Source organism: Myotis davidii, unplaced genomic scaffold (assembly GCF_000327345.1).
Source record: "Myotis davidii unplaced genomic scaffold, ASM32734v1 scaffold1, whole genome shotgun sequence".
Taxonomy (NCBI): Eukaryota; Metazoa; Chordata; class Mammalia; order Chiroptera; family Vespertilionidae; genus Myotis; species Myotis davidii.
Window position 1 is genome coordinate 9,780,041 of NW_006294681.1, and position 12,318 is coordinate 9,792,358.

Below are 12,318 nucleotides of genomic sequence, written 5' to 3' on the forward strand. Positions count from 1 at the left end.
ATCAGACCTGCTGGCAGCAGGCTGCCTCGTGTGTCTCCACATCCAAACCCATTTATTAGTCTGCGGGATAATCCTTTGAAACTGTCAGGCCTTGTGCTAGATTTGGAAACACAAAAATCTAGGCTATATACCTGCCCTGAAGGCACGGACAGGCCACCACTGGGAATCAACCCCACCCCCACCTGTCGCCTCCCACACCCACAGATGACATCACAGAAGCATGAGTACCTGGTAGGCACAAGGCTCTTACATATTTGCTCAGTGAACAAATAAATGCCTAGTGCCTATAGAACAGTTGGAGTTCTAGATATTAAAAACCAACAATCATCTGTGTCTCGCTTCTTAAGTATCTAGACAATATCCCAATTGCACAAGTCACTGAAAGTTAAAAACACAGGCTTTAATTCAAGTTTCTAAATGAAGGCCCAGTTATATAATTCATTACTACTTTGAAAAACATTTTGAAAAGCATAATAACTTATCACTTGAGCAATGATAATTAAAGCACCGGCCTAATAAATTTCTAATTGTGGTGGTATATCTCAAGTCCTACTCTAAAATCAAGCATGAACAACCAACCCTGACAGTTTTATGAAGTAAATCTAAGTCATGAATATGAATGCATATTAAAAAATTTAGCCACAACTTTATTAGTAAGCTATGAAAGATACAGTGATCCCGGTAAAATATTTTCTACTCTTCGTACTGTTTAATAAATATTTGATGGTGATAAGATCGTCAAATCTTTTGTTTGTTTTCTCAGCCTTTTCTTCCTGGTAGCCTTTTCTTCCTCTTCCACTACAAATAACCCATGTTATTTTAAATACTATTTAAGGAATAACATCATTATTAACTATCTATTAATTCAAAGTCATTTATTGAGAAGGTACAAGTATCAAGGGTAATAAAGAACAATGGGCCATTGTTTAATAGGAGCAGGCAGAATCTAACAGATGGGCATAATCATATGATATAGGAACTGTGATAAACTGACACCTCTGAAGAAGAGGGTATCTGATCCCTTGGAACTAAATATTTCGTAAAACTGGACAGGACCTCAAACAGGGCAGCCTCAAATCTACTGTCAGGCACTACAGAAGGATATTCCAGAAAAAAAGAAGAAGAAGAAGAAAAAGGGCAAGGCTCTATCTACAGCAGCTCCAAACAAGGGAGAAATAGACACCAGTAAATCTGATCCAGAAGCAGATTGTGGAGCGAGCTATAAAAAGCGCTCCACACAGCGTGCTCCGGAGGCTGGAGAGGAATGTGCTGGGAGGACTCTGGGAGGCAGGCAGGAGGCAGGGTTCGAAGCAGCCTTTCCAGGCAGAGCAGGGCTTTGACAGGGGATGCTAATGTAACACAAGGATGAATTGTTCTTGTCATACTCAAAATTACAGCCCTTCCCACACCTCAAAGGCTTGGAAAGGAAGTGCAGTGCTGACGTGAAAAGAACAGATTTAGCTACCCATCTGTGGTGTGTGCGCTGAGGGCAGGTAGGGAGGAAGGCATATGAATAAGCATAGACTGCATCCTCAGTCAGGGATCCTGGGAAGTTCAGATTTAAGTCCTGCTCACCACAGTAGCTTTGGAAGGGGGAGGATGGGCCAGAGAACATAATTAAGCCTGCTCTGGAGATCCCGCCTGCCTCACTGTAACACTATCACACGGGCGTCAGTAGGGCCTTGACACAATTATTTCTCCCCTTCTTCCTTTTGCCAAAAGCTATCTTTCCTCCGAGCTTCCCAACCTGGTCCCGCTTAAAAAACTCTTTCAAGCCCTAGATGGTTTGGCTCAGTGGGTAGAGCATCGGCCTGTGAACTGAAGGGTCCCAGGTTTGATTCCAGTCAAGGGCACAGGCCCAGGCTGTGGGCTCAATCCCCAGTGGGGAGCATGTAGTAGGCCCCTTAAGGAGACCCCTTAAGCCAATCCGTGATTCTCTCTCATCATTGATGTTTCTGTCTCTCTCCCTCTCCCTTCCTCTCTCTGAAATCAATAAAAATATATTAAAAAATAAATTCTTTCAATTACATTACTTATGCACGACATATTCTCTTCATCTAATGCTGGGAATTGCCAAGCTCAAACACACCGTCACTGTCAGTATCTGTTCAGTAAACGTCACTCTGGAGGAGCCTTGTTTTCAGAGATGAACAGCAGAGCACAAAAATGGTTCTGATCAGAGGGAGACCAGCTGATAAATGTGGTGGCAACTGCAGGGAACACCCACTGCGAAGGGTGGGAGGTCACGTCGCCCATGCTGTTCTCATCTTGGACCCAGAACCACGTGCTGACTTCCTGTCTGCCACTGCCTTTCAATGCTCTTTGGTGTCCAAAATCGTCTGATTATGTATAAAACACACAAATGTATTACATTTTTCAAAACTTGTTTTTTCCAAGTTTACTGAGATATAACTGAAGACAGCACTCACGACAGTTTAAAGCAGTGGTTCTCAACCTTGGCTGCACATTAGAATTGCCTGGGAATCTTTTTAAAATCCTGATTTCTGGGCCTCACCCTCCGGAAATTCTGTTTCTTTGTTACTAATGTTGTGGCCCCACCCCATAACAAAGAAACAGAATTTCCGAAGGATGAGGCCCAGAAATCAGGATTTTAAAAAGATTCCCAGGTGATTGTAATGTGCAGCCAAGGTTGAGAACCACTGGTTTAAAGTGTCTGGCATAATGATTTGACTTGCACTGTGAAAGATCACCACAGCAAGTGATCATCCATCCTCTCACACCAAATGCATCACATTCTGAACTTTCTCTCAGGAACTAAGTTGGGGCTCATGACTCCGAGCCTCAAGCTCTAACTAAAAGACACCCCGACCTGCAGGTCATGCAAAGGCAAAGGTTTCCTAGAAGGAGCTTTCAGCCTTCCCTCCCCTGGCTGTTTCCCTAACCTTCCAAGCTCCCCTGTAGGTGTACCTGGACACACCTTAAGTGCTCAATTACATTCTGAGTGCAGTTATTAAATTCTACACATCCCTAAAAGAACGCTCTCCTTTGTGGCTTAGCATATACTTCTCACTTTAGTTTGGCACCTGCAGGCCAGAAGGGTGAGACTTGGCTGCCGCCTTCCCACAGGAGAACTGTGTGAGTACTCATTCACACATCACACTGACCTGAGCCCTCAGAGTTGGAGTTAAAACATGTTTCCACTAGAAACTCTGTGCTGGTTAAAACACATGAGCCTGGGGGAAACGAAGGCATTGAGAAAACAGTGACTCTCGTAATTCTGGCTGGAAGGACTACAGACTTCTCAACTTGTCTCCTATTTGGATGGCATTCTTATGTCTCCAAAGGATTCTCTTTGCAAATACCCCCTTTCCTTTCAAATGTAACTTATTTCCTAATAGCCTGCATTCATTCATTTATTGTTAATCCTCACCCCAGAACATTGTTTCCCATAGATTTTTCAGAGAGAATGGAAGGGAGGGGAAAAGACAGAAAGAGAAACATCAATGCTAGAGAGACACATCAAATAGTTGCTCCTAGGGTCAAGAATCTGAGCCTGCAATCAAGGTATATGCCCTTGACCGAATTCGAACCCATGACCTGTCAGTCTGCAGGCCAACACTCAACCACTCAGCAAAACGGGCTAGGGCTCTAATAGCCTGCTTTTAAACCTGCCCTCCGACATCTTAGCTAATAATTTTCAGACCAATTTGACACCTTCATCTTATTATACTCTTATTATTCATCAAGTAAACAGGCCAATTCTGACTCTGACCTATTTTCAGTCAATGTTTAGAATGAGAACAGGGTAAGGTAAGTGAATGTGAAGGTATAAAGGACTGTTCAATTGCCCTGAAGGTAAAATACTTCATTATTAAGAACGTTCTGTAAATAAATATAACCCTCTCTTTCCAATTCTCCTACTACTTACATATTGGGTAGTTCATCACTTTATAGCAGTGAAAACCAACAAACCAGCAAGCCTAAAGGGGAAAAAAAATATTATCTCCCAGTCTGGCTTATAGAGTTAGTTTGAGTAAGAGGGTGAAGCTAATGAGAATAACAGAAATATTAACTAGCATTTATGGAGCTCTCATGTTCCAAGCAATGTTGTTTTATTTCTACCAATCTAATTCTCACAAACACTGACAGATAATTACCATTCCCATTTTACAGATAAGTTAATTGAGGTAGGGAGCCATTAATAACTTGCCCTAACTTACACAGTTAATAAATGTTAGACCTGGGATTTGAACCTGGCAATTGGCTTCCAGAGCTTATGATCTCAATATCATGCTATTCTGCCTCCCCCAGATCTTAGTGTTCATTCTAGAGCAGGGCTTTTGCCATAGATTGGCTTGGTGGGAGGGGGGAGAAGGTTGATTCCCTGAAATGATATCAAGATGGGTAGATAAGTGCATAGTAATTTTTCTGAGGACACAATCCACAACTTTCATCAGAATCACAAAGGGATCTGTGGTGCCCTCCAAAGTTCAGAATACCTTATAGACTCAATAACCACTCCTATTTTAATGGGTGCTCATTTACTGTATACCTATAATGAAACCACATGGTGAAGGAACTGGTTAATATGTTCGACAATTGATCCCCTAGTAAACAGAGGACCAGCAATGAATTCCATTTAATACACAAATTGTATTCCAAAAGATTTTTGTTTTTTATAAACTGGGAACATATCTTAGTCAACAGATAAGATACAATATCTGACAGATGTGTTTACAGGTAGCCCATGAAAGTAAATTCATTCACAATGTGACTAGTCAAGTGGTAACAGAACTAGAGAACACAGCTGCCTACCTCTCTCTCCAAGTTTACCTGGTCGCTGCAATGTTCCTTTCCCTTCCCCCTTTTGTTTTTCGGTTTTTTTTTTTTTTGCTTTCTGGCCTGTTTCTTATCCCCTGCACACAGAGTCCATTACACTGGTCATGCTGCCATCAACATTTTGCTGGATAGCTAAATTCCACGTATTCTAGAAAGATACAATGTCTTCCAGAAAGATTTCCGTGGCTGGGTGCCATCCCTTGGTGCTGCCATGGTTACTGATGTGTGTATCCTCCAAGCTTACAACCCACTGGTTTGAAAGCCTGGACACACATGTGTGTTTCACTCACTGGATTATGCAGCCAGAGTGGGTGACCTCACCTTAAGCATCTCGGAACCCAGGGCAGTGCTTTCTACAGAAGATGCTCCATTGCACTCAACTTGAAAAGAATGGAAACCAACCAGCCTGTGTAACGAGTGGCTCCAGAAGTAAACGCTCCAGAAGTGCAGGTGGGGATGCTAGGAACACACTGCTGTCTGAAGCCTTGCTCACCTCCTGGCACACGGGGGGTATTCGAAAATAGGCATGAATCTACTGAAGCAGAAACACGTACTTCTCAATTTTCAAATTTTATCATTGGCAACGCCTATCACCTGGTACAAGATCTCAGAAGACCAGAGTGGAAAATTATGGAGTTGTCACTTTTTGCTAGTTGAACTCATGACACCTCCTTTTCAATCTTCGTCAGGCCCCAAGTTTGTTCAGTTTACCTGTTCTGCTGCAATTGCCACTGGAACTTGTGCCTTACTACCCCCCCACCCCCACCCGAAACCCCACCCCCTCCTGCACTCTTTCATTAATCCCCATCTGTTCTCCCACCATGCTTTTATCCAAACTGGTCCTGGACTAGCCCTGGTACAGTTCTGAATTAGAGGTACAAGTTAGCAGGGGGTTTTTGTATTGTTTTAATCAGGGAAAGAAAAACAATATAAGTCTTGGGAAGCAATGAGAAGTCACATATATAGAAGAGGCCTAGGTATAAAATAGCCTAATGCAAAAGAGGTTTGCTTTTCAGATTTACATTTGAAAGCTTTAGAAATATGTTTGAGGATGTTATAAAGAATTATACTTTCATCCTCTCCATGTGACCCAGACTTTCATTTTGGTTTCTCAAATACCTGATGCTCACCTTGTAATGGAAAGCACATACTACAGGGGAGAAATATGTTCTGGCTCCTTTTTATTCTTATTCAAAAATTCCCTTGATTTTTAAAATCCTCTTTTTGTGTTTGTTGGTAACTAGTTATCGCCAAGGTTAAAAATGTTCGTGCACGCCAGGGCCCTGATGTCAGCAAGAACTGTGCAAAGCATACCTCTTTCCTGCCTCTTTATCTCCCTCCTTCCTGAAAATTATTACACAAAAGTTAAGAATGTCATATATGGTGCCTATGAAAGGACATGGCCCTTTTCATATAAAATAGGACAAAGGAAATCAGGTCAAACTACAAATTCCTGGAGAAGAATCAAGACAGTTGAAGAGTTGGACAGGATTGAAGAGGGCTGCCCTTCTCCGCTCCAGCCAATTTCTTTAGAATATTTACACACACTGTCCAGTTTGCCCAACAGAACAATCAAGGCGTGTCTGTTAAGTCCTGCAGGTGCTTGGTATTGGTACGCCAGCCTGGTCCTTTATCATTCCAGTCTTTTCTATTCATCCGTATCAGTAAGTAGATAAGCCATGTCCATGGCGCCTACTACCAGGCACAACATTTCTATAGAGCTCCACAGCACAAATCTCCTCTCCTTTACCTTTTACTTAGGAGCTCAATGTCAAGGTTTTCCACAACTTGGTTTAAAGTTTTCCATACTTCAGTTCTTACACTTCATTTCTTACCGGGCTGCCAGTCAGGGCTAATGACTGCTGAAAGTAATCCCTGGCAGGGCCATTGGTTTATTTCTGTATGAAGTTTTAAAGACTCTTTTCACAGGAATGAAGATGTGTTAACTCAGAGGCAAAGGGAAAGTCTTACCTTTGGAATGAAACCCCTTTTAGAGAGGGACCATTCCCAGGGCTAGCCCCTCTTCACTCCTGCAAACACACAATTTCCCTTTGCGCCGAAAATCTATTTTCTAGGCAAGAAAGGAAAACTCTACGGATCTAAACTCATGTGTTAGTCCAACTAAAGGCAAAGCTTTAGGTTGAAGAGAACCTGAAATCCCTTCCATAGATTTAGCTGCTTGACCACACATGTCTGCTCCACAGCTCCTCCCTCCCATCACCCTTTCACTAACATTTGCTTGTAATATCACTTCAGCACATGTCAAACTTCACATACTTGCTAGAGTGCCTAAGCCTCAAATCTCTCTCTTCTCTGCTTCTTTCCATTGTCCTACTTCAGGGTCTCATCATCCCTCATCCAAATCACTGCAATCAGCCCCTTTCCTGACCTCACAGCCTCTAACCAAACTCCACCACAAAAAGATGTCTAAAACACTGGCTTGACCAGGTCTGCCCCTGCCCTTCAGCAGCTCCCCATCACGGGCAGAATACCTTCTCTGCCTTGGCCTATCATTTCTCGGCAAATCAACAATGTGAACCTTATCTGCTCTTTCCCCTTCTTTTTCTGCCACCTTCCCATCAGTCATGTGAAAACAGACAGGAAACCCTAACCATTGCCAGAACCTTCAGACCATGGCCTTTCTTACCTCGGGGTTTGCTCATGCCCTCTTCCTCCTTGGAATTCTCTTTCCTGCTTTTTCTGCCTATCGAAGAAGGTCTACACTGCATTTAAGGCCAAACTCAAATGGTACCATCCCATGAAATCTGCCTCTGCTGTCGCCCCCAGTGGCCAGATGTTCTCTACCCTGTTTACCAATTGTGCTTTTCATAACCACTTTTATCACTTCAAACACAGCACTGTATTTCTTCCTTGACTTTATACTTCACTGTACAGGAATTTCTTTTCTGGGCAGGAGCTATGTTAATCATCCTATTCCCAGAGCATGAAGTAAGGCCTGATGCATACCAGATCCTTAATTATTTGTTGAATAAATAAAAATGATTGTGGCATCCAAAAACACTACAGCTAGAAGCATGTGAATAAGAGTCCTAAAATATTTCCCATAAAGAGACACGTTAATGAATGTCTCAGGAAATGCAGATGGTTCTCTAAACACGGAAACAGTAAAACACTGAATTCAATGACCTTTGTTCTTTTCGTGTTTAACACTGTTATGTCTGATCTTTCTTGTACATTATACAAGGTAAGCTATTTGAGTACAGAGACCCGAAATATCTCGTTCAGCCTAATGTTACAGATGCTCTCATGTCATTTTCTTATAAAGAGACCAGCCAGGAAAATGTTTCGCTGTACTTCACTTCCCATGCTCACACCTTTCTTCCCTGAACGGTAGGTATTTCTGTACATTCCTCTTAACCAGGGTGTAAGCTCTTTGAGGTGAGGAAGGCAGTATAAACACCTGTGCTCCTGGAAAAGTGCATTGCACAAAGCAGTTAACCAATAAACGCCTGATGAGAAACACCTAATTCAGGAAACACGGAGAGATTTAAAAGTGATAACTTTTTGAAGGTGGTGTTTTTGTTTTTCATTCTAACTAAAAGGCTTCACTTTGCAAAACCAACTTAGTATCAAACACTTTATGGCAAGCATGCATTAGTCAATGTAGCTGAGTACAAAAATGAAAGGCTGACCACCCCATGCATGTGAGGTTGCAGATTTCTCTGCCCAGGAAGCTAGTGCTATAAATTGCTTTACTCGGTGGTGTTATGCAGGCACTATTTTAATTTTATTTTATTGATTTTTAGAGAGAGGGGAAGGGAGAGAAAGAGAAACATGAACGCAAGAGAGAAAGAAACATCTATCAGCTGCCTCCTACATGCTTCCTACCAGGGACCAAACCTGCAACCTGGGCATGTGCCCTAACCAGAAATTGAACCGGCAACCTTTCAGTGTGTGGGATGACGCCCAGCCAACTGAGCCACACAGGCCAGGGCAGGTGGGCACTATTTGTATCTTCTGAAATATCTCAGATGGCTTCCCCCTGAGAGATTGTGAATAGAGTGCAGTAAGGGAGACTGGGATTGAATTCTTTGAACAAAGTTACTGGTTAGTGTGAGAACTGAACTCCAAGATTGTGGTTTCATTAGCTTAGTGATGCTGTTTTCACATGTGACGTTTCAGACAGCAATAGGACATAGAGAAATTACCACAAATGAATTTGAAAAGAAGGTTAAAATTAAGAAGAGGTGTGGCGAAATCCAGAAACACCAAAAGAGGCTAAACTAATCGGTTCCCAGAAAGGAGATTACCTAGAGCAGTGGTCGGCAAACTGCGGCTCTCGAGCCACATGCGGCTCTTTGGCCCCTATAGTGTGGCTCTTCCTAAGCCTTAGGAGTACCCTAATTAAGTTAATAACAATATAGTTTAAGTTTAAAAAATTTGGTCTCAAAAGAATTTTCAATCGTTGTACTGTTGACATTTGGCTGTTGACTAGTGAGTTTGCCGACCACTGACCTAGAGCAGTGGTTCTCAACCTTGGCTGCACATTAGAATCACCTGGAAATCTTTTTAAAATCCTGATTTCTGGGCCTCATCCTCCGGAAATTGTTTCTTTTATACTAATGTTGTGGCCCCACCCCATAATAAAGTAACAGAATTTCCAGAGGATGAGGCCCAGAATACGAATGTTGTGGCCCTACCCCATAACAAAGTAACAGAATTTCCAGAGGATGCGGCCCAGAAATCAGGATGTTAAAAAGATGCCCAGGTGCTTCTAATGTGCAGCCAAGGTTGAGAACCACTGCTCTAGGTCAGTGGTCGGCAAACTCACTAGTCAACAGCCAAATGTCAACAGTACAACGATTGAAATTTCTTTTGAGACCAAATTTTTTAAACTTAAACTATATTGTTATTAACTTAATTAGGGTACTCCTAAGGCTTAGGAAGGGCCACACTATAGGGGCCAAAGAGCCGCATGTGGCTCGAGAGCCGCAGTTTGCCGACCACTGACCTAGAGTTTAGAGCTGCTCCTGGCAAATCTCACATTTCATTAACAGGGTGAGGAATTTGTGAAGAGGAGCCCCCTCAGGTGGAGCCCCTGAAAGGAGTCAGAAAACTGAGAGGGAAATGAAGAAAGCAGGGACCAAGGTGCTTCACAAGTGTTTATTTAGCTCCTATCTGTGCTTCTCCTCAGGGTGGGCACTTGAGTAGAGGCGTACCCAGACGGCCTCCGTCCCTGCTCTCTGAAAGCATGTAAGCCAGTATCTCCACATGGTGCGGTGGATAAGCGTCAAGGAGCCAAAGTTTGGCTCCAGTGCAGTCTCCTGTTTCTCTAAAGTCACTAGTTTCATTGGACTATTATGGGCCTTTTACTTTTGAGGGACGTAGGATGGGGAGGAGAGAGGTGATAATTCAAGCAAAAGAAGTAATGGAGGTCTAAGATTTAACACTATGAAGATGTTTGGCCATAGTGAAAGTAAACTGAAATGGCTTTTGGAGGGGATTCTGTTCCAGCGAGATAAGGGTCCTCGATGTGTTTTGGGGGGAGAAGCCAGTGGAAATGAAGAGATTAGAGGAATGAACTGAATACTTCTGAGTCTGGGGTCCCTCCCAGGATGGAGAGTGGTAGAAATTCTAGCAGAGAGAATGCTCATCTGCAAGAGGGAGCTGACTTGTCCATAGAACCCCCATAAATGCCCCCTTCAGTGGTTCCCAGCTAGGACTGCACATCAGAACCTCTGGGAGCTTTTAAAAAACCTAGCGGACTGCGGGTGCTCCCCCACAGAGATTCTGATTTAATTAATCTGGGCTGGCAACAGTATTTTAGAAGCTGCCCGAGTAATTAAATGCAACAAGAGTTGAGAACTAACCACTGGGCTAGATAAATAAAGAGATATGAGGGTAAGGGAGAGAAAATAGATGAACTTTCCCCACTCCTTTCTCCCTCCGCTCAGATTTAGGCAGTGCTTCTGCAAGTGTCACATGTCCACAGGTGATTCTTGAGCTGGAATTTGATTTGATGGCACGTGGATGAGCCTTCTTTGCATATATCTTTACATATATACATACATGTGTAAATACCTAACTGCATATTTGAATACTAGAAAAAAACATACCCAGCATATCAAATTTGAGAATTCACATATATTATTGCTTAGGATGAAGCTAAGGTAGGTACTGAAGTTTAGAGTGTGAATCTATTTAAGTGAACATTCTGTAAATTCTAGTACAGTGCAAGCGGCATGTGGATAGGGGGAAAAAAGTCCTACAAGAGATATGCGGACAACTGGAGTTTGGAGAACATGGAATTAAAGTAGCTCAGAACCTGCACAACCTTTCTCCCCAGATCTTCACTGTTCTCAATGGGTCTCCCTCCGAACAGCGGTGCAGTCGGCACGGCACCATCCACTGCCCACACTTCTCACATGGATATGCCTGCGCCTCCCCCAAAGCATTTCGATGCTTCTGAACTGGGCTCAGACGCAAACCAGCCTCCCCTAGCCTCGCAGCCACGATCCGATGACTGATGTCACAGAACTCACACATCTCCTTTTCCTGATTCCAATCTGAGCTAAACTTAACTTAGCCACCTTCACATAATAGGGCAGAAAACCAATGCTCACAAGGTGTCCCAGCCCCAGGAGCACAAAAGGGAAACCGAAGCGACCCAAATCCAGGTTACGCAAACTCAAAAGGGGGGGGGGGGGGGGGAGGGAGGAGAGATAGGAAAAGCCCAAACCGAGCAAACAAAACTAGCCCGCAAGAGAGGCGCTGACATTTCACTCTATTTGTAGTTCTCTGGGCATGGTGCAACTCTGGGTTGCCCAATTTATGTTCGCAAGATTTCCCCTGGTCCACCACAAGCTTCAAAAAGCTCCCAACTCCATAACATTGCTTTAAACATGTTCCCGTCTCCAGCCCAGGAAGGCTGCACTACGGTGACCTCCCTTTCACTTGGGCCCTGCAAGGTGTGGCGCGGAGGCTTGGGTTTGTACAGGTGAACCAGGAGGAAGAACGAAGGCGCCAAGGCAGGCAGGGAGGAGCCTGACAGCTCCAGCTGTGTGTGCCTTTCCCCCTCACCCTCACGCCCACTTGATTGGAAACTGCCGAGGGCACCTTCCGCGCTGCACTTTCCCCCTGCCCTGCCTCCTGAGCCCCGCTCCTCTCGCCACTGGCGAGGCCACTCCGAATGGCAAGCAGGGGATGTGCCCCGGTTTGCAGCCTTCCTCCTCTTTCTCCTGTTACCTCCAGCCCCGCTTTCCACGGCGAGGCAGCCTCCTGGTCACCAGCCATCGCTACACCTTTGCACCACCCAACAAAATGGCAGGTTAGCAACAGGCAAGGCCGAGAGCGCCTGCTCTGGCTCTCGCCAAGCGCGGCCGCTGGCCAAGCCGCCCGGGGTCTCTGACGGCCAACCCCTCAAACGCAAACACCCTTCTCCTCTCCGAGTCCCCGAACCTCGGTCCCACCGGGCCACCGGCTCGCCCTCTCGGGGCCATTTCTAATCGCCAGCCGGCGCGCAGGTGCCCGCGTTAACAGGTGCCAGGCAGCGGGCCC

The 12,318-nt window shown here is 44.3% G+C and overlaps 1 protein-coding gene across 1 annotated transcript in view; it reads right to left on the reverse strand.

The window, feature by feature from the left end:
- MAL2 (mal, T-cell differentiation protein 2) overlaps window positions 1-12,318 on the reverse strand; it is a 29,592-nt gene that overhangs the window by 12,184 nt on the left and 5,090 nt on the right. The window contains exon 2 of the mRNA XM_015567451.1: window positions 6,843-6,849. The gene's annotated coding sequence lies outside the window, so the exon portion shown is untranslated. The remainder of the gene's footprint in view (window positions 1-6,842; window positions 6,850-12,318) is intronic.